This window comes from Symphalangus syndactylus, chromosome 2 (genome assembly GCF_028878055.3).
Source record: "Symphalangus syndactylus isolate Jambi chromosome 2, NHGRI_mSymSyn1-v2.1_pri, whole genome shotgun sequence".
Taxonomy (NCBI): domain Eukaryota; kingdom Metazoa; phylum Chordata; class Mammalia; order Primates; family Hylobatidae; genus Symphalangus; species Symphalangus syndactylus.
This window is the reverse complement of record NC_072424.2, coordinates 107,527,015-107,550,993: the sequence shown is the minus strand read 5'-3', so window position 1 is coordinate 107,550,993 and position 23,979 is coordinate 107,527,015. Positions and strand designations below refer to the sequence as shown.

At 39.9% G+C, this 23,979-nt stretch overlaps 1 pseudogene; it reads right to left on the bottom strand.

The window, feature by feature from the left end:
• Window positions 1-6,101: 6,101 nt before the first annotated feature.
• The window catches only part of LOC129462316 (UDP-GalNAc:beta-1,3-N-acetylgalactosaminyltransferase 2-like), a 49,389-nt pseudogene continuing 31,511 nt past the window's right edge, over window positions 6,102-23,979 (bottom strand).

Here is a 23,979-nt window from a genome sequence, read left to right as displayed (position 1 = left end):
TTTGACAAACCTGATAAAAACAAGAGATGGGGAAAGGATTCCCTATTTAATAAACAGTGCTAGGAAAACTGGCTAGCCATATGCAGAAAGCTAAAACTGGATCCCTTCCTTACACCTTATACAAAAATTAACTCAAGATGGATTAAAGACTTACATATAAGACCTAACACCATGAAAACCCTAGAAGAAAACCTAGGCATGGACATAGGCATGGGCAAAGACTTCATTACTAAAACCCCAAAAGCAATGGCAACAAAAGCCAAAATAGACAAAAGTGATCTAATTAAACTAAAGAGCTTCTGCACAGCACCATCAGAGTGAACAGGCAACCTACAGAATGGGAGAAAATTTTTGCCATCTATCCATCTGACAAGGCTAATGTCCAGAATCTACAAAGAACTTAAACAAATTTACAAGAAAAAAAAAAAATTCCATCAAAAAGTTGGCAAAGGATATGAACAGATATTTCTCAAAAGAAGACATTTATGCAGCCAACAGACACATGAAAAAATGCTCATCATCACTGGTCATTAAAGAAATGCAAACCAAAACCACAATGAGATACCATCTCACGCCAGTTAGAATGGCAATCATTAAAAAGTCAGGAAACAACAGATGCTGGAGAGGATGTGGAAAAATAGGAACACTTTTACACTGTTGGTGGGAGTCTAAACTAGTTCAACCATTGTAGAAGATAGTGTGGCAATTCCTCAAGGATCTAGAGCTAAAAATACCATTTAACCCAGCGATCCCATTCCTGGGTATATACCCAAAGGATTATAAATCATGCTACTATAAAGACACAGGCACACGTATGTTTATTGTGGCACTATTCACAATAGCAAAGACTTGGAACCAACCCAAATGTCCATCAATGATAGACTGGATTAAGAAAATGTGGCACATATACACCATAGAATACTATGCAGCCATAAAAAAGGATGAGTTCATGTCCTTTGCAGGGACATGGATGAAGCTGGGAACCATCATTCTCAGCATACTATCACAAGGACAGAAAACCAAACACTGCATGTTCTCATGCACAGGTGGGAATTGAACAATGAGAACACATGGACACAGGGTGGGGAACATCACACACACCAGGGCATGTCTGGGAGCGGGGGCCTGGGGGAGGGATAGCATTAGGAGAAGTATCTAATGTAAACAATGAGTTGATGTGTGCAGCAAACCAACATGGCACATGTATACCCATGTAACAAACCTGCACCTTGTGCACATGTACCCTAGAACTTAAAGTATAATAATAATTTTTAAAAAGATTTGGCTTATGTCTATTTTTCAATCTGCTCCCCTTTAGGAGCTCCATTTGGGGCAGGTTTCACCTCTTGTGTTTTCTGTCTGGTTCCTCATGTTTCTTGTTAGAGCCAGTGAAAAAAGGGCAAGGATGTCTCTTTCCCAAAAAGTTCTGTTGTTACTAGCTCACACTGGATCCTCTGCCCATCGCCATACCAGAGCAGTGGAATGTTTTGGTTAGTGTTGAGACAACCTGAGCTCGCCCGTGACTAGAGAGTGGAAGGGTGGAAGACAGTGTCAGCTTCCCTTGAAACCCATGAGCTCTTTGAAGAAACAGAATGCAAGAATAAAAATTAGGTCTCTGTCAACAAGGAGTTCAAGCAACAAATGTCTACTTTATCTATCAAACAGTATCACAAATTTACCTATAGTTTAGTTGTGAAGATAAAATATACATAAATGAAGTAATGAATGGCCAGTATGTGATCATGCAAAACAACACTAGCCATTGGTAATACATGTTTAATTGCATAATACACAAAAATAAGAGACGAACAGAAGGAAGGGTAAATGAAACAAAATCAACTGTGGTTTTGTATCAATAGAAAATGCCCCAAATATTTATCAAGCACCTACTCTCTGTGTCTGTGCTAGGATCTGTTCCTTACTTGTGAAGTCGTTGCCCTCTCTGACCTTAAGATGGGGATAATATCTATCCTACTGTATTAGTCCGTTTTCACACTACTGATAAACACATACCCGATACTGTGAAATCTGTAATAGAAAGAGGTTTAATGGACTTACAGTTCCACATGGCTGGGGAGGCCTCACAACTATGATAGAATGCGATGAGGAGCAAGTCACATCTTACATGAATGGCAGCAGGCAAAGAGAGAGATTGTGCAGGGAAGCTGTCATTTTTAAAACCATCAGATCTTGTGAGACTCATTCACTATCACGAGAACAGCACATGAAAGACCCATACTCATAATTGAGTCATCTTCCACCAGGTTCCTCCCTTGACAGGTGGGAATTCTGGGAGTTACAATTCAAGATGAGATTTGGATGGGGATACCGCCAAACCATATCACGTACTATTCTCAAAGAATCAAAGAAACAAATTTATGTCAAAGTGTCAACTGGACATCACTGCATGGATATGGTAAATTTTGCAATCATAAGCTTAAATATCTCCACTGAAGCTCTTTCTTTTATCTGGAATATTTACTTCTTGGGTCAGTAAAATCCTGCTCCTCATTCAAAACTGAACTAAAAGATAATTTCTATGAAACCTTCTCAGTATCTGTCTTTTTCCCAATTGAGAGTGATTTAATTACCCATTCTGCACTACATTTTGTTGTTGCCTCTGTTACAGTAATCAACACATGACAAGAGATGTGCTGTTTGTAAAGCACTTCCAAGTCCATCAACTCAATTGTTCTGACAACTCCCTAGAAGGAAATATTATAATTGTTCCCATTTTGTGCTAGAGAGACTGAAAATCACTACCAAATCTTCAGAGATCAGATAGTCCCAATGCTCTGTTGTTACATGTTACAGGCAATTGAAAATGAAGGAAAACATCCTCATTTTTCATGAAGCAAGTATAAAATTAACACTTCACCCTGGTATAGACAGTACAAAAAGAGAAAATTGCAGCCCAGTTTCACTTATTGTTGGAAAAATTCTAAATATTAGCAAAAAGAATCCAACTTCACATTTTAAAAAATACAGGACAACCAAGTAGAATTTATCTCAGGAATGCAAGGTTGTTTCAAAAATAAAAAATTCATTAGTATAATATGCCATGTTGAGATTTTAAAGAAGAAAAATAGTATGATTATCTCCATAAATGCTGAAAAAAGCCTTTGAAAAAAGTCAGTACCCTCTTCTGATTTAAAAAAGAAACTCAAGAAAATAAGAATTGTTGCATACATTTTTAACATGATAAAATATACATATTCCTTAGTCTTAAAGCCAGTGCCTTACTTAATGAGAAAACACTGAATAAGAGGCACAATGCAAGGATGACCACTACTTTCACTATCCTCAACATTCTACTGGCAATGTCAGCCAACACAATCAGACAAAAGAAATCAATTAGAGCCAGGAGAATTGAAAAGAAGAAATAAAATTTTTGTATTTGCAGATGTACCATATACCTGAAGAATCTTAGAGAATCAATGGCAACCTCAATCAAAAACTTTATAATGTTGCAGGCTTTTAAATTGACATACAGAAACCAATAGCAATTTTTTTATTTTTAGAAATATTTTTTTGTTTATAAAACAAGTTAGTGTTTTTCAAATCATCTTCCAATAGATACATAAAAACTTTTCTTATGCTACAATATCAGTTGATTTTTGAAAAGGAAATTTGTTCAAACATTAAGAAATACATTGATTCCAGGTGAAAGTGCCAGTCTAGAACTCTCCCAAAAGACCATAAACCTATTGCTAAACCTTGGGCTTCCTCAGACTTACACTTGGATGATCATTTGCCTATTGTATTAGTCCGTTTTCACACTGCTGATAAAGACATATCTGAGACTGGGCAATTTACAAAAGAAAGAAGTTTAATGGACTTACAGTTCCACATGGCTGGGGAAGCCTCACAATCATGGCAGAAGGCAAGGGGGAACAAGCCACATCTGACATGGATGGCAGCAAGCAAAGAAAGAGAGAGCTTGTGCAGGGAAACTCCTGTTTTTAAAACCATCAGATCTTGTGAGACTTATTCACTATCATGAGAACAGCATGGGAAAGACCTGCTCCCATGTTTCAATTACCTCCCACCAGGTTCCTCCTACAACATGTGGGAATTGAGGAAGTTACAATTCAAGATAAGATTTGGGTGAGGACACAGCCCAACCATATCCACTATCACTCTGCCCCTGGCCTCTCCAAAATCTCACATCCTTTTTACATTGCAAAACCAATCATGCCTTTCCAAGAGCCCCCCAAAGTCTTAACTCATTTCAGCATTAACTCAAAAGTCCACAGTCCAATGTCTTATCTGAGACAAGGCAAATCCTTTCCACCTATGGGCCTGTAAAATCAAAAATGAGTTAGTTACTTCCTAGATACAATGGGGGTACAGGCATTGGGTAAATACAGCCATTCCAAATGGGAGAAATTGGCCAAAACAAAGGGCTACAGGCCCCATGCAAGTCTGAAATCCAACGGGGCAGACAAATCTTAAAGCTCCAAAATGATCTCACTTGGCTCTGTGTCTCACATCCAGGTCATGCTGATGCAAGAGGTGGGCTTCTATGGCCCTAGGCTGTTCCACCCCCGGTGGCTTTGCAGGGTATAGCCCTTCTCCTGGCTGCTTTCATTGGTTGGCATTGAGTGTCTGCAACTTTTCCAGGTGCATGATGCAAGCTAGCAGTGGATCTACCATTCTGGGATCTGGAGGATGGTGGCCCTCTTCTCACAGCTCCACTAGACAGTGCCCCAGTAGGGACTCTATGTTGGGGCTCTGACTCCACATTTCCCTTCTGCACTGCCCTAGCAGAGGTTCTCCATTAGGGCCCCACCCCTGCAGCAAACTTCTGCCTGGGCATCCAGGCATTTCCATACATCCTCTGAAATCTAGGCAGAGCTGCCCAAACCTCAATTCTTGACTTCTGTATACCTGCAGGCTCCACACCACATGGAAGCTGCCAAGGCTTGGGGCTAGCACCCTCTGAAGCCACAGCCCAAACCATGTCTTGGTCCCTTTTAGTCATGGGTGGAGCAGGTGTGACACAGGGCACCAAGTTCCTAGACTGCACATAGCACAGGGACCCTGGGCTTGGCCACAAAACAATTTTTACCTCCTGGGCCTCCTGGCCAGTGATGGGAGGGGCTGCCATGAAGACCTCTGATATGCCCTGGAGACATTTCCCCCATTGTCTTGGCGATTAACATTCAGCTCCTCATTACTTATACAAATTTCTGCAGCTGGCTTGAATTTCTCCTCAGAAAATGGGATTTTCTTTTTTATCACATTGTCAGGCTGCAAAATTTTTGAACTTTTATGCTCTGCTTCCCTTATAAAATGGAATGCCTCTAAGGGCACCGAAGTCACATCTTGAATGCTTTGCTGCTTAGAAATTTTTTCCACCACATACCCTAAATCATCTCTGTCAAGTTTCCCCAAATCTGTAGGGCAGGGACAAAATGCCACCAGTTTCTTTTCTAAAACATAACAAGAGTCACCTTTGCTCCACCTTCCAACAAGTTCCTCATCTCCATCCGAGACAACCTCAGCCTGGATTTCATTGTCCGCCTTATTATCAGCATTTTTGTAAAGCCATTCAACAAGTCTCTAGGGAGTTCCAAACTTTCCTACATTTTCCTATCTTCTTCTAAGTGCTCCAAACTGTTCCAACCTCTGCCTGTTACCCAGTTACAAAGTTGCTTCCACAGTCTCAGGTATCTTCAACAGCACCCCATTCTACTGGTACCAATTGACTCCTGATAAAAACATACCCAAAACTAAGCATTTTACAAAAGAAAGGTTTGATGGACTTACAGTTCCACGTGGCTGGACAAGCCTCACAATCATAGTGGACGGCAAGGAGGAGCAAGCCATGTCTTACATGGATGACAGCAGACAGAGAGAGAGAGAGAGCTTATGCAGGGAAGCTCCCATTTTTAAAACCATCAAATCTTGAGAGACTTATTCACTATTACGAGAACAGCACGGGAAAGACCTGCCCCTGTGATCTGATTACCTCCTACCAGGTTCCTCCCACGACATGTGGGAAATGTGGGAGGTACAATTCAAGGTGAGATTTGGGTGGGGATACAGCCAAACCATATCACCTACCCCAAGTTTAGACACTGCTAATTCAAATCCTGTTATCTTGCTTCAGATTGACAAGGATCACCACAGAATTCCTTCAGTTTCCACAGTTCTGTCAGCTCCTGTGGAGAATACTGTGGGGAAGACAACATTCCTGTCTGACAAGTCTTCTCACACAGTCACATGCTGTGCTGATATCTGTTAGGTCCTGTGGCTGCCATCCAAGTGCCCATGCATACATGTTCAGCCTGACAGGTCTATAACCTCCTGGAGTTGCCTGCCAGCCAGTTGATGATGTCCCTGGAGATCACATACCCTGACCCACAAGCAAAGGCAGGGTAAGCATGACCAGGGTGCTCCAACTCCTGCCACTTCCTGGTTCTGTCGACTGCCCAATTCAGTCTGAAATATCCCCACCAAAATTAGACCTATTCAGATTCTTTTGAGAATTCTATTAAATACAGCTTTCAAGCCTACGTAACAGTCATCATCTGTCCTTAGCAACAAATCAAAGTCGGTTGTTTCCACAGTCCATCTATAAAGTTCAATAATTTTGCAGGTACATTTCAAATGAGAGTTGACAACATCCACAAAAACAATATCATCATAGATGCTGTTTTCCTCCTTCAATAAGGCATCTAAAACCACTCCAACTCCCTCCATACCTTCCAATAATTCATGAGGCAATGCACCCTCCCCAGCTGTAATGACTCCAAGAATCCCCCCTCCATGTTCAGTGTCACTTTGTGAAGATTTCTTAACACAAAGCTGTGGAGGTCTTCTCTCTCCCATACGATTGTACCTTCAAAGCTCTCTGGTAAGATGAATTGTTTCATGTGCTTGTACACAACTTGTTCACCTGCACACCATGGCTTGGAGGACTCTAGTGAACAATGAAGGGGGCCTCTTCCTGTTCTGCCTGAGAAAGCTTGAGAATGACATTCCTCTGGAAACCTGCATCCTAGGCATTGTAGAACACCCCAAGACTGGTAATAAGGATCGTATAGAGAACTTGGAAATTCACACTGACAACTCGGTCCTCAGCGAGCCCTGATGAAGTGTCTTCAGAAAGACTGAATGCCTCAATTTCCTGATTCAAAGCTGGATTTGTGATGTTGAGTAGTAGGGATCCTCCTGATCTTCCACAGGCACTTAGCAGCCATGGGCACCTATTATGAACTTGACAAGCACACGTTGACTTAATGCAGGATGTTGTATCCAATGATTCAGCCAGCTGCTTATCACATTTTGAAGTTTATGGTTATAGCAAGGTGACAACATGCCAACTATCACATCATAGTGACTAGGTTTCCACTGAAGAAATAAGGCCAACTGGTCCACAGGGCCAGCCTCAGTGGTGTGGGCAGGCTGCAATCATTTACATAAAGGATAATCAGTTGGAGAACGCAAGGGCAGAGAAAGCCCCACTAACATTAGCAACAAAGAAGATAAAGTACTTAGAAATAAATTTAACAATTAATGTACAAAGTCTATAGTGCAAAACTTTAAACGCTCTTGAAAGATATAAAAATAGAATTGAACAAACAGAAAAACATCCTTATTTTTGGATTGGAAGACTCAACATCATAAAAATGAGGATAAGTCATTCCTTTAAGCAAATTTATAAATTTAATGCAATATCACTAAAAAATTTCACAAACTTCATATGATAAACATGCAAGAATATCCAGAAAAACATTTTTAAAAAGCTTTGAGAGAATACTAGCTCTACTAGATATTAAAACATACTTGCCTCATTCTACTCTAAAAAAAAAACAAGAAAGAAAACATATTATGAAGCCTCTATAATTAAAAAAGCATATTACTACTAGATGTTGACAGATAGATTGAATAGAACAAAAGTCCAGAAACAAATCCAAGCATATTTGAAACTTTAGTATATGATAAAGGGAGCATCTTACATCAAAAAGGCAAAGAACGAATTTTAATAAATGGTTCTGGGACAACTGGTAGCCATTTGAAAAAAAGATAACATCAGATACATAACTCACATGACAGAAAAGAATAAACCCCAAACAGATAAAGAACCTAATGGTAAAAAAAAAAAAAAAAAAAAAAAATGAAACCATCAAGTACAATAAGAAAATCTGGATAAATTACTCTTTAAGCTGGAAAAGGCCTAACAGATTCTCCAAATCTGGATGTAATTTTTAAAAAAAGATGATTTTAACTATGTAAAAATGAAAAAGAAAACCTAGACAGCAAAAAGCATCATAAACAAAGTCAAAAAAAGCCACTGACTTACTGGATGAAAACACTTCTATCACACAGAAAAAGGGTGAACTTCTGTAATGTATAGAACATTCTTCAAAATTGAGAGTGAAAAGATTTTTAAAATCCAAACGAAAAATGTAAGGAAATGTAGAAACAATTCGCAAAAGGGTATAAAATGGATGAAAAAAGGTTTAACTTCACTCATGATAAGAAAAATGCAAATTAAAACTATACTGATATATCATTTATTATTAGATTAGGAAACATTTAAAAATACATAACACACTCTATTTGTTAGGCTATGGAAAAACAGGAACTCTCATATGTTGCTAAAGGGAATGCAGCCTTCTTGAGGAGAATTTCACAATACCTAAAAAACTACACATGTATTTACCTTTTGATCAAAGAATTCCACTTCTAGAAATCTACTCTAAAGATATACCCTCACCAATACAAAAATATAAATGCACAAGGTTATTTGTTGCAGCATTGTTTGCACTGAAAATGCCTAAATGCCCACACATAGGAGAATAGTTGAAGGAACTATTCTTCAAAATGGACACGTCTACACACAAAATGGATTTCCCCACAATGTACACACAAAATGCCATATCTACAAAATGGACTACTATGGAGCTATACAAAAGAATGAATAAGATCTGTGGGAAGTAATATAGAGTGATTTCCAGAAAAAAATAAAAACATATACATTTAACTATAAGCTTGAGTGAAAAGAAACACAAGAAGAAAAAATCTGAGACTTAGATAAAGATATTGGTTGCTACTGGGCATGGTGAGAGTTGGGTAGAAAGTAAAGAAAAAAATCGGAAAGGGTCATTTCTCTGAATACACCTTCTTTTCATAGACCTGACTTCTGGAACTATATTAATTGTATTAAGTTTTTAGGGCTGTCATAACAAAGTACCACAGACTAAATGGCGTAAACAGCAGAAATTTGTGGCCTCACAGTTCTGGAGCCTAGAAGTCTGCGTCCAGGCACCAGCAGGGCCATGCTTCCTCCGAAGGCACTAGGAAGAATGTGTTCCAGGCCTCTGTCTTAGCTTCTGGTATTTCCCTGGCCCATAGCAGCATAACATCAGTTCACATGATGTTCTCCCTGTACGGATGTCTCTGGGTCCAAATTCTCCCTTTTTATAAGAACACCAGTCATATTAGTGTCCCTCCAGTCATATTGACCCACCTACTCCAGTATGACTTCATCTTAACTTATTTGATTACCCCTGCAGCGACCCTATTTCCAAATAAGGGTGAGTCCTGAAGTACAGCGGCTTAGGAATTCAATAATGAATTAGGGGATGGGAGGTGGGACACAATTTAACCCGTAATATTACTGTTTCCCACATTCAAATAAATAAATAAATAAATAAAATGTAAAAACCCACAAAGAAGGGGAGGATAGCATAAAACTGAATACAATTGGAAACAGATGAATTGACCTACATAAATCAAATGAATAATCACACTCAAGAAGGGAGAAAAAATTAACTCAAGCAAATGGTGAACACAATATCTAGATTACTTGCCTTCAGGCTAAAGGCAAAAAGACCTCTAAACAAATATTGAGGGCCGGGCGCGGTGGCTCACGCTTGTAATCCCAGCACTTTGGGAGGCCGAGGCAGGCGGATCATGAGGTCAGGAGATCGAGACCACGGTGAAACCCCATCTCTTCTAAAAATACAAAAAAATTAGCCAGGCGTGGTGGCGGGCGCCTGTAGTCCCAGCTACTCGGAGAGGCTGAGGCAGGAGAATGGCGTGAACCCGGGAGGCGGAGCTTGCAGAGAGCCGAGATTGCGCCGCTGCACTCCAGGCTGGGCGACAGAGCGAGACTCCGTCTCAAAAACAAAACAAAACAAAACAAAACAAAACAAAAAAATATTGAACTCTAATTAGTAGACCTCTTTTTTTTCCAGAAATATAGGTTAGTAATTCTGGAACTACTTGTATATTCTAGAATTGAACAAATAAATAAATACAAACAGTGTTGATATTGGGATCCAGAGTTCTCACTGTTGGAGAAGATAGTGATAAATCTGAAGAGGGGACTAGAATTGTAGATATCAGTGTGACTCATAGGGACATAGACAAATTGGTACAAATGGATATATATATGTGTAGGTCTGTATATGTGTGTGTGTGCCTCTGTGCATATAACTGCACAGTATATATAGAGACAGAATATATACAAACAGTAGAGACAGAATATATACATACATATATGCATATCTGTATATACATATATGCATATCTGTATATACATATATCCAAAGTAGATAGAATATGCATATACAAGCATATCTGTGTGTATATATGTACAGTAGATAGAATATATATATTCATGCACATATGTACAAAATATATACATATATGTATGTATATAAACAGAATATATACACACATACACATGTATGTACAGAATACATGTATGTATGCATGTATGTATGTGTATGTATGTATGTGTGTATATATTGTCTCTATATATACTGTGCACAAAGACACACACGCACATATACAGACCTACACATGTATGTACATACATATATATGTATGTATATATGTATGTACATACATATATATGTATGTATATATGTATGTATGTATATATTCTGTCTCTCTCTCCCCCAACTCCAAGACTCCCCCTTTTCCTTCCCACTCAGGTCTGTCCTCTGAGAGTATCTAGAAAAGATGAAATCCCACTAACAATGGGGTTCACCTCTTAGCCCTAGATCTTGTTTTCTAAATACCATTCTTCACTAAAAACAGCCAGGTTTCTCTGAAAAAAAAAAAAAAAATGGCTAAGCAGGGGTAGTTTACAGAAAGAGTAAGAAAAACCTGGGACATTTCGTCATACCAAAGGATGATGAGGACATACCAAAAAGATAAAAGAGCCAGCTTGAAGGGGCTCCCATTGGCAAAACCAGGGACAATTTGAGTATCAAAATAAAGATAGTAAATTAAAGGATTTTACTCTATTAGTAAATTAAACTTCATGAGTCTCAAGTAAAACAAGCCAACTGGGGGACAAGGTAAACTCTTTCTTACAAGGGACTGCCAACTCATACATCTAGAAAGAGTGTTGGAATTATAAAAATCAACATTTGCCAGCCAGTATAATAACTGATTCATCTTGTTTAAGGAGTAATGGGCATCCCCACACGATCTTTCTTTAAATACAAAGGGTAAAATATAGCAGTTGAGAAAACTACAGAATGCCACATTAGAAAATGGTCAAAGTTAACATTACTAGCAATGGGACAAACCAGCAGTGTATACCTTGATATGGTTTGGCTCTTGTCCCAACCCAAACCTCATCTCGAATTGTAATCCCCATAATCCCCATGTGTCAAGGGAGTGACCAGGTGGGAGGTGATTAGGTCATGGGCGCGGTTATCTCCATGCTGTTCTCATGACATTGAGTGAGTTCTTAGGAGACCAGATGGTTTTATAAGTGTTTGGAAGTTCCTCCTTCGCTCTTCTGTCTCCTGCTGCCTTGTGAAGAAGGTGCTTGCTTCTCCTTCACCTTCTGTCATGATTGTAAGTTTCCTGAGGTCTCCCCAACCATGTGGAACCACAGTCAATTAAACCTCTTTCCTTTATAATTACCCAGTCTCAGGTATTTCTTTATAGCTGTGTGAAAACAAACTGATACATACCTCTTACACAATGCACTGAGAGGAGCTCAGCATCACCTCTGTGTCATTCTGCCAGAAGTGCATAATCTGAATCTATTCTTTTTTGGGGGGACGAAGTCTCCCACTGTCTCCTGGGCTGGTGTGCAGTGATGCAATCTCGACTTGCTGCAACTTCTGCCTCCCAGGTTCAAGTGATTCTCCTGCCTCAGCCTCCCGAGTAGCTAGGATTACAGGAGCCTGCCACCACGCCTGGCTAATTTTTTGTATTTTTAGTAGAGACGGGGTTTCACTATGTTGGCCAGGATGGTCTTGAACTCCTGACCTCATGATCCACCTGCCGTGGCCTCCCAAAGTGCTGGGATTACAGGCATGAGCCACCGCGCCCAGCCTCTGAATCTATTCTTGAGGGTACATCAGACAAACCCAAACTTGGAGGCATTCTACAAAATCACTGTGCTATACTTTATAAAAATGCCAATATCATGAAATTCAAAGAAAGACTCAGAAAATGTTCCAGATTAAAGGAATCTTTAAAAACATGACAACTTTCTCTTTCAGCAGAAGAGTGGAAAAAAAAAAAAAAGAGCATGACAACTGAATGAAATGCATGATCTGGGATTTTCTTTTGCTATAAGGGACACTTTTGAAACATTGACAAAACCTTAACAGGTCTGTAGATTAAATAATAGTATTTGTTTCAATGTTAATTTTCTATTTTGAAAACTGTACTCTGGTTACTTGAGGAATTCCCTGTTTTTAGAAATACATATTGAAGTATGTAGGGGAAAGAGGGTGTCTGCAACTTATTCTTAAGTGGTTCAGAAAAAAATTGAGATGCATGGTATATGTGCACACAAGCACCCACAGATAGCGACTGAGGAAAGGATGAAGCAATTGCAGAAACAGTTGCTGTTTTGGGAATCTGGATGAAGGGTTTCTGGGAATTCTTTTTACTATTCTTGCAACTTTTCTGTACGCTTGATATATCAAAATAGGGAAAAAAAATAAAAAAGAAGGGAGAGATGGGGAACCAGAGAATTAAGGTGACTTGCCCAAAGTCATACAAAGGAGGCAAAGAAGCTGTCTGGGTCTCAAGCTCATGCTCATTCCACCATGTCCCTCTCTCTTTATGATGACACTTCAGTGTTCCTAGTAACACATGCTGGAAAGCAAATGAGCTGGGCTAGAGGCTGGATTGTTAATTCCTAGAGAACTTGTTTGAACATCCTGTGAATCATACTGGGACTCTAAGGTAGGCAGCACAGGGGTAGGAATGTGGCTGCTGCTAGAGGCATTTTCCTGGCAATGTGCCTTGCCCTCTAAGAGCTTGGCCAGCTGTCCAAGATACAATGTCTAATATGTTGCAAGTGAGACTGGCATTCATCTCTCTAAGGACTCTGACCCGGTAGGTGTGATCTGACCTGGTAGGTATGAGTGCCTACCTCTGGTCAGGAGCAATATCCACTCGTGGTCATGATGGTGGCAGTGTCTCAATGGCGGAGGGGTGCCTTGACTGAAGCTACTGGTTTAGGGTAGAGTGACGTGGTTCTGCTTTACAGGTAGACAATTGTGCCAAAGGCTGGCAAGTCAGCAGGCAGATTTTGATTCAGGCTTGTGCTCCAATGCTAGTTGGGAACCAAAATACCAAAAAAAAAAAAAAAAATCCCCAGGCTAAGGAAGTATTCCCCTTCTGTGCTTCCTATGAGCTTCCATAACAGTACTTGCCATATTATACTGCAGTTATCAGTATATATGCTTGTCTTGTACACTGGATTCGAGAAGACAGTCTGTGGCATTCATTGAAAAAATACTTATCAAGACTTGCATTGTACCAGGCACCATTTTAGGTGCTGGGGATACATCAGTGAACTGCTTTTAGACAAAAATCGTGTCCTCATGGAATGTGCTTTCATCATCATATATTTAGCATTTAGCACAGCATCTGGAACACAGCAGGTGCTCAACAATAAGTGAGACAACGCCACTTGGAATGGGCACTTGTGGTGATTTGGAGGAAAGCTGCAGTGTTGCGGGCATCCAGGGAGTCCCAAGGCTCAACTTGGACACTCTGGAAACTAAGCATAGGTCAGAGGCCTAATTCCAGTCCCCATCCTGGAGACTATGCAGTTTTTACATCTGAAATATTTGGGACTGCTTCTGGATCTGAAGGCTGGATCTGCAGGATGAAATGTTAACCACCAGCCAAAAGGAATCAGGAGGGATGAGACTCAATACATAACATGCTTGCTGTAGTTTGCAGGGTTGAATGTCAAAGACAGAAAGGGACATTAGAAAGCATGTGGTTAATCCTGTTTTCCAACCCCCAACCTGCCATCCCCATTTTACTCTTTACTCTTTCTTAAAGAAGCTACTGCCTCTGTTTCAGTCATACCAGTGACAGGGAACTCGCAATTTACTAACATAAGCATTCCATTTTTAGTAGCTATAATTATTAACAAGTTCCTCCTTAGGTAAAGCCAAAATTAATCTTTGTTGGTCCTTTCTCTATAAGACAACTCAAAAATTCGAATTGCTCCAGCCTGGGCAACATGGCAAAAACCCATCTTTACCAAAAATACAAAAAATTAGCCAGGCGTGGTGGCATGCACCTGTCATCCCAGCTAATCAGGAGGCTGAGGTGGAAGGATTGCTTGAGCCTGGGAGGTGGAGGTTGCAGTGAGCTGAGATCGCACCACTGTACTCCAGTCTGGACGAGAGAGTGAGACCCCATCTCAACAAAATAAAAATAAAAAAGAATGCAAATTGCACTTTCTTATAATTTGGATATCAGAGGGTCATTCCCTAATATTTGAATTCTTGCCAAAATCTCGTCTTAATGGAAATATAAATGCACCCATCTTTTCCTTCTCTTACAGTTGAGTGTTTCCCTTCCCTCATTTGAGGTTAGTGCTTCCACCTGTGCTCTGAATTGCATTCCCTGATCACCAGATCTCAGCTCCCAGTCACTTTCAAATCTTGTGGTCACCCTTCTGCCCCCATCACACTATTGGAACTATTTGAGTGAAGACCAAGACCTCCCTCAGTACTACATTCAAGAGACATCTTCTGTGATCATCATATTTAACCCTCCACAGCACCGCATCTGGCTCTGCTAACCACTTCCTCACACTTGACTGCCTTTCCTCCTCCTCCCTGGCAGCTGCTTCTCTTCAGCCTCACGGTGGCTTCTCTTCCTTTAGTCCTTTATTCTTTGGTTTCCCCAGAATTCTGTCCTAAACTCTCTTCCCATTCTACACCCTCTCCCTAGGTAATTTAATTCACTGTCTTTGCTTTTGTTGTTGTTGTTTTGAGACAGGGTGTTGCTCTGTCACCCAGGCTGGAGTACAGTGGCATGATCATGGCTCATTGCAACCTCAACTTCCTGGGCTCAAGTGAGCCTCCTGCCTCAGCTTTCCCAGTAGCTGGGACCGCAGGTGTGCACCACCACAGCGGCTAATTTTTTTTGGTAGATATGGGGTCTCACTATGTTGCCCATGATGGTCTCAAACCCCTGGGCTTAAGTGATCTTCCTTCCTTGGCCTCCCAAAGTACTGAGATTATAGGCATGAGCCACCATGCTTTGCTCAACACTTACCAGGCATAACTTGTTACATTACGCTTGTTATGCTTGTAACAAGTATAACAGGAATGAATTGTAATTCGTAAGTCTCTAGCTCCATCCCAAATTAATTTCTGGGCCTTCAGATCTATTTATGCATCGATTTACTAGACCTCTATGAGAGAATACCCTCCTCCAAGTTCTCAAACTCAGCTTCTAGGATAGAAGCTTCCTAGGTTACCTGACAAGAATCTGGGTGTCTTTTTTGAATTTCTCTCTTCCTGCCACATTCTCTATATATCCACTCATCACCAGGTCCTGCCAAGCATGTGACCTAAACATCTCTTCCGGTCATTCTCTTGGGTCTAGATCCACCGAGATGAGCTTTGATTCCTGCAGTAGCCCCCTCACTGCTTGTCCCGCCTCCGGTACTGCTCCTTGTCACCTGTCCTCCTCATTCTGGCCAGAGTAATTCTTCAAAATGCAAAGGAGGCTCCACCCCAGACCTACAGGGCTGCCTGGACAAGATGATAAACCGGAAGTACCTTTATAGAAACAGCAAGGCCCCTCAGAAGCTTCAGCCTCACTTTCTTCCATCTTTCCATGGCATTCTGTGCTTCAGCCATGCCAAACTACTTCTGGTTTTCCAAATTTACCCGACTCTCACTTTTAAGTCTCTGGAAATGCTGTTCTTTCAGTAGGAATAATTATCTGCATTCCACCCTCTTTCTTTTACCCAGTCCCTTCCTCTATGCCTGCACTGGGTCATTCTAGGCTGGGTCACTCTGCTTGTTCTCAGCTTGGACATCTTCAGGAAGATCTCTGTTAACCTGCTCCTCATATGAGACCATGGACAGTACCCCTTCTGTTCATCCACACAGCTCCCTACTCTTTCCCTATCAATCAAAACATTTGTCATGTTACATTGGAATTGGCTACATTCCTTACTGCACTTTAACCTGTGCTGGGGGGCGGGGTGGGGGGGGTGCGGGGGTTGTGGGAGGGAGAGTAAGTGTGTCTTGTATACTGCTGTGTCACAGAGCCTAGCATACTATAGCGTCCCTGAAAATAGAAAAAAAAAAAAATAGTACTTACCAAGTTAAAAAAAAAAAAAAGATACCTACCAAGGCTGGGCATGGTGGCTCATGCCTGTAATCCCAGTACTTTGGGAGGCTGAGGCAAGAGAATTGCTTGAGCCTGGGAGTTTGAAACCAGCCTGGACAACATAGCAAGACCTCATCTCTACTAAAAAATATACATATATAAAAAATTAGACAAGTGTGGTGGCATGCACCCACAGTTGCAGCTACTCAGGAGGCTAAGGTGGGAGGGTCACCTGAGCCCAGGAGATCCAGGCTGCAGTGAGTTATGATTTTGCTGCTGCACTCCAGCCTTGGTGACAGAACGAGACTGTCTCAAAAAACAAAAACAAACTTACCAAGTGAAATAAATGTTTGTTTTTAAGATCAGATTTATGAATATATGCCCAAATTTTAAAGGAAAGCTTGTTTCATTTACTGAAGGAATAGTTTTCAATCTGCTTCTTGGAACACTGGGTGCTCCATGGAGACACTTGGAGTCTAGGGCAGTGGAGGATGGAGAGGTGGAGTGGCCTGCTCAACACTTTCTGAACCACTTTATTGATGTATGATTGACATAACAAAAAGTTGTAAATTTTTTTTTTCTTTTGGAGACAGTCTTTCTTTATTGCCAGGCTGGAGCGCAGTGGCGCTATCATAGCTTACTGCAGCCTTGAACTCTTGGGCTCAAGTGATCCTACTGCCTCAGCTTCCTCAGTAACTGGGATTACAGGCAAAAAGTTGTAGATTTTTAATGTATATAACTTGATGTGTTTGGAGATAAGGATATGCCCCTGAAACCATTACCAATAATCAATGCAACAAACTTATTTACTGCCTACAAAATTTCCTCCTGTTCGTTTTACTTTTTGTTAGTTTGTTGTTCCTTTTGTGGTAACAGAATTTAATGTGAGATCTCTCCTCCTAGAACATTTTTAAGTATACCATGTAATATTGTCAATCATAGACCCTATCTTGTACAGAAGAGCTCCAGAACTTATCTATCTTGCATAGCTGAAACTTTGTACAATTTGACCAACACCTCCCCATTTACCCCTTCTTGCCTTCAGCCCCTGGGAACCACCCAGTCTCTGCTTCTGTGAGTTTGTCTATTTTAGATTCTGCATATAATTGAAATCATACAGTATTTGTCTTTCTATGTCTGGCTTATTTTGCTTAGTATCCTGACCTCCAGGTCCGTTGTATTGCTCCAAATGTGACTGGTTCAATGTTTTTCTACTTTGTGTACTAAAGGTTTTTGGTTTTCTGGATTTTGTTGTTTGTTTTTTTGAGATAGAGTCTACCTCAGTCACCCAGGCTGGAGTGCAGTGGCATCAACTTGTTTCACTGCACCTCCTAGGTTCAAGTGATTCTCCTGCCACAGCTGCCTGAGTAACTGGGATTACAGTCATGCACCTCCGTGCCCAGCTAATTTTTGTATTTTTGGTAGAGATGGGGTTTTGCCATATTGGCCTGGCTGGTCTCAAACTCCTGGCCTCAAGTGATCCTCCTGCCTCAGCTTCCCAAAGTACTGGGATTACAGGCATGAGCCACTGCACCTGGCCAGCTTTTGGTTTTCTAAAGCTGTGCTCTCATACATTCTTACAGAGGGCATGTGCCCACACAGCTGAATCTTCATCTGGGATACATGAATGGTTTGTCTCCTACTGCTGCTGTAGCAAATTACCATAACCTTAGTGACTTAAAACAACACACATTTATAATCTTAGCTCTGGAGGTCAGAAGTCTGGTGGTGTGAGTTTCACTGGGCTGAAATCAAAGGATTGGGTTGTGAACATTATTGGCTGGCCATTGTTCACTCTCCCAAAGACATGCTTCCTCTAAAAATGTGTACACCTGAGCACTTTCTTGAATGCACATCATCAGAAAAATAAGAATCTACATCTTTCAAAACTTATCACAAAGGGTCATGAAGCCTGCTAAAGCAAATCATATCCCTAGTGAATTTAATTTAAAAATCTACTTCAAACAGATTATTTACATATATATTTTCAGAGCCATACCCAAATGCATTAAATACCACTGAGGTAAATTAATACAAACTTTTTGGGAGGGTAATTCAGCAAAATAAACCAAAGTAGAAAATACACATAGTTTAATTCAGAAATTCTACTATACTAGGACATTTCCTAACAGACATATTGCAAAAAAAAAAAAAACTGCAAAAGAATGTTTATATAAATTGTAGTACGTGTATACAATGGAATATGGTACAGCTATTATAAAGAATGAGAGTGATGTAGATGTGTGGATAGAGAAAGCCATTCAAGATAAAATGTTAAGTGACAAAAGTGCAAACAGAGGGCAAGGTCTGATTGCTCTGCATGAAGCTTCAGAAAGGATCATATATAAGCTGGTTCCTAAAATAATTTGAGAGACGATACATAAGAAGCCATTAACAGAGAGGTGGGTGGTAGCAGTCAGAAGAAGACTCTTTATTTTGTGCTTTTCTACAATCTACATTTTTCTATTGTGGGCATTGTATTAGTCTGTTTTCACACTGCTGATAAAGACATATCCAAGACTGGGTAATTTATAAAGAAAAAGAAGTTGAATGGACTCACAGTTCCACATGGCTGGGGAGGTCTCACAGTCATGGCAGAAGGTGAGGGAAGAACAAAGGCACATCTTACATGATGGCAGGCAAGAGAGAATGAGAGCCAAGCAAAAGGGGAAACCCCTTATAAAATCATCAGATCTTGTGAGACTTACTCACTACCACAAAGAGTATGGGGGAAACTGCCCTCATGATTCAATTATCTCCAAGCGGGTCCCTCCCACAGCACATGGGATTTATAGGAGCTATAATTCAACATGATATTTGGGTGGGGACACAGCCAAACCATATCACGCATTTATTATTTTATTTTATAAAAGTAAATCAGAGTCAGTTAAAAATAATGAATAATAACAGTGGGATGAATAATAACGTCCACAAGCTTGTCTGTGTGCCTCACACAATTCCAAGGATTTCACACAGATTATTTTATTCTCACATCTCTAGGAGATAGGAGCTACTATTACACCCATTTGGCAGATGAGGACATTTAGACGAGTGAAGGTTAAGCCAGTTGTTTTATGTCCCACAGCTGGCAAAGGGGAAGCTCAGATTAAATTGAAGTCTGTTTGACCTAAGCCAGTGCTCTTCACTGTTGCTGCTATTTGTGTTTTCTTGCTGATTTTTTTTGTGTTCAAATAGGAATTCTAATGAAGACTATAACATATGTTTTAATACAGGTAAAAACTTTCTCAAATGTCAAAACTAAAAATATCTTCTTCCCAAATCTGTCACAAATCTAAAGAATTATATCACAAAGGCCACATATTTTTGATGCTTCATATGTTCAAAAATGTGAAAATATTTTTAAATTTTTAATGAGAAGCGTTACTCAAAATGTCAACATGGGGAAACACAAGGTGGACAATTAAAGAAATAAAGAGAGGTGGAAATATAGACAGGGAGAAGAATAAAAAAGGAACAAAAAGGAAATTTACTCAATTGTGCTAACACTGGTGATTTACAGCTTTAAGGGAAGCTTTCTACAAGTAGTCTAGGCTATCATTTCTGACAGTTGTAATTTTTTTCATTATATGCACTAAAGAAACACTCTATTTCCATTGCAGATAAGATGAGGTTGGAGTATTTTTTCAATGAGAAGATGATGCCACTAAGTCACATCTAGAGTACTTTATTGCAATTGCTGCCACACATTAGAATCACTATTTTTTAAGAAAAAAATAATAACAAAAGTAAACAAGCAACTCATTACCACTCCAGTTTTGCAAATAGTCTGGAAACTATTTGGCCAAACCTTTTCCGGGTGAAAAATTTTATTAGCCCTGTCTACTCTATTCAATGTTTCGTGAAGGTGATTCTGATGTGAACCAGTGATTTAGAGACCATCTTCCTTTCATGCGTACTTTCTGATTTCTTTCACCCTAGCTGAATCTCTTCAGGTTAATTTGCTTGCATTATTGCTTGCCAAATGATCCCAGTGAAGTATTAAGGGTGGTTATCAGGTCTACAGTATCCTCCGGTTAAGTTAATGAGTCCACACCTGGTTAAGTTGATGGGTTCTGATTTAGCAACTGTTGACCAGTCTCAAGTCCATTGCTAACTACTTGATGGTCTGTGAGAGAGTATAAACAGATGCCAAAAGGCCATCTAATAACTAAACACTTAAAAATTTAAAAATACTGCTTATGTTAAAATTAGGATTTTCTCATGATTTGTATTCTATTAATATTAATGTCAAATTAGGTCAGTGTAGTTCTTAGACTTTTTAATTAATTTACATTTGGTGAAGCTGCTTACCTGAGGAATAGTAAATGAAATTGTCAATAAAAGTCACAATATGTGGCCAGGTGCAGTGGCTCATGCCTGTAATCCCAGCACTTTGGGAGGATGAGGCTGGAGGATTGCCTGAGTCCAGGAGTTCGAGACCAGCTTGGGCAATATAGTAAGACCTGTCACTACAAAAAATAAACTAAATTAGCTGGGCGTAGTGGCATGTGCCTGTAGTCCCGGCTAGTCGGTAGGCTGAAGTGGGAGGGTCACTTGAGCCTTGAGGGGGTTGAGGCTGCAGTGAGCTGTGATTGTGCCACTGCAATCCAGCATGGGCAGAGTGAGACCCTGTCCCAAAAAAAAGAAAAAGCCACTGTAAGTACATTTGGGAGTGAAACAATAATTGTACAAAGTTTAAACATAGTTATAACATAATTTTTATTTTATTTTCAGCATATGTCTATCACTTATGTTGCGATTTTGACCATCTCTTACAGTAATATCTTCATTAAATCTTTATTTATATAATATTGCAGGGATTTCATTTGACTTCTTTAAGTTGTGGACTTGATAAAAATAATTTTTTTCATTTTCATTATTTGGTCAGTAATTAAATCTTTATGTATTACAATAAAGAATATGTAATATCTTGTTTACAATTCTGTGGGGTTTTTTTGAGACAGGGTCTAACTCTGTCATCCAGGCTGGAGTGCAGTGGCATAATCACAGCTCACTGCAGCCTTGACCTACTAAGCCCAAGCGATCCTCCTGTCTCAGCCTCCCAAGTAGCTGGGACCACAGGCTTGCATCATCATGCCCAGCTAATTTTTTAAAATTTTTTTCTAGAGGCAAGGTCTCACTTTGTTGCCCAGGCTGGTCTGGAACTCCTGAGCTCAAGAGATCCTCCTGCCTCAGCCTCCCAAAGTGCTGGGATTACAAGTGTGACTCACCACGCCCAGGCCCTGTTTACAAAAGTGTGACTCACCATGCCCAGGCCGGTTTACCATTTTTATGTGGGTCGTGCTCAATATAAATCTTATTTTTGTTCTTTCCAGTTTTTAATAACTTAAGCAGACTGCCCCATTGAACATTTCTTATTTCCTTATGCTTTTTAGTTTTCCCCTGAGCTCTAATTTTATATTTTCTATTTCTCTATTTAAACTCATTCTTACTAAAGGATTAAGAAATAAAATGCAATTATATTTAAAGTGAGCTTAACTTCATTGAATATGAAATGACTGTATTTTCATGAAATATGTAAATTAAAATTTTGTTTATTTTCAAAAAAGTTATATTCTAAAATATTCAAAATGACATAAATGTTAAAATGCAAACTAAATTATAATTATTAATATAAATTTTAATATAACATTATTTAAAGGAATCTATTTGGGGAAAATAAAATCTCACTAAATACTTTTATAACAATAAAATCATTTGCAATAACAGCAGCTGTGGAGCCTCTGATGTTAGTATTTTTAGGACATTTCCCCTGAGCTGAAAAGGTTCTTTAAAGGAGATCATTCCACATTTCTTGCCTTATGAACAAAAGCTTGCCTTTTAGCTGTCTAGGAGTGGAGAATTAAGTTGCCAGGTCTCAGTACCGGTCTGTTGACAACATCTATCTTACTCCTCCTTCTTGGCCATGCTTGGGTGTCCTCTAGTCCAGAAACCTCCTTTCCAGAGAATAAGCCTTCAGTCTTTCCCCAGGATGAGTGAAACACAGTAGCCCAGCTACGTGGAACAGAGATTGACTGCTTCTTAAACAGACGTTAGACCAATGCTCCTGACTCGGGTGCCTTCCTTGGTCCCTGTCACGTCTACATTTAGAAGCAGCTGGTGGCACCAGCTGCTAAGCTTTGGGGGATTCTATTGTATAAATCAGGTTGGTTCTCTGCTTTTCCACTGTTGGTTTGGTTTTCTTGGGCCTATTAAATCCTTCACCACTTGGCCATCTGCTCTCCAGCTTCCAAAATCTTATTGATGGGATCAGTTTTACTCTTCTCCTTGTCATTTAGGGTTTCTGCTTTCTTAAAAAATACCTTTACTGTTATTTTAGAAAGGACTGGGGGAGCAGCTAGAGGTGTACATGTTCCATCTGCCATATTTGAACCAAAGTCCCCTATTCTGCTTATTTTATCCACTGTGTTGGTTAGGAATGTAAATCTAATCATGTTACTCACCTGCTTAAAATTATTTAAATTCTTTAAAGATTCCCTTGTTTTTCAAGATAAATTCTTAACAAGACCCCAGAGGCTCCCAGTTCAGTATCAAGCTTACCTTTCCACCTGTTTACCACCCCCCCACCCATTATCCCTGTTCCAGACCACCACCTCCATCCACCCTCAGTTCACCCAGTATTCCAAGCTCTTTCTTAATTCTGAGTCATTGTGAGTTTTATTTCCTCTGCCTGGAATCGTCTTCCCTCACTCCTCACTAGGCTAAGTGCCCTTCATTTCAACTTACAAGATTTTCATCACGCACTAATTCAATGTCCATGTGTCTTACTAAAGTGTATGTTCCAGTAAGTTCTAGATCTTGTCTACCTTATTCACCACCATACTCCCATTCCCGGCTTCTGCCTAGATGCTCAATAAATATTTATAAAGTTAGAATTTAACCAAAGCATGTGCTCAGATCAGCTGTCGCTGAAGTCATCTGCCTCACTTATGCTATTCTGCTACATCTTTTCTTGCTGACTTAAGGTGAAGGAGTTAATCAAGCTCACTAATAGGCTTTGGCCTTGGTCAGAGGAGAAGCACTCATTCTGAAATGTTATAAGCACTGTACTGTCCATAGACCTACTTTTCTCACTGCTGAGTTAGAATTCTGTGGGGGCTTAATGGATATTTATTGAATGAACAAATGCGTCTTGCAGTCAGAAAAAAATATAGCCAAGGGGTAGTCTGACCTGGGAGGGGCAATATTAAGGAGTATCTATGAATAAGCCAAGACAAAATACAAGACAAAATATAAAGATGTGCCATACTTCTGAGTCAGGAGACATGTAACTGAGAGACACAGGGACAAAATCATAGAATGAATATCAAGTCAGATAGGGAGAGAGGGAGAGAGAATAATGAGACTCTTGGTGCAGAAGGGATG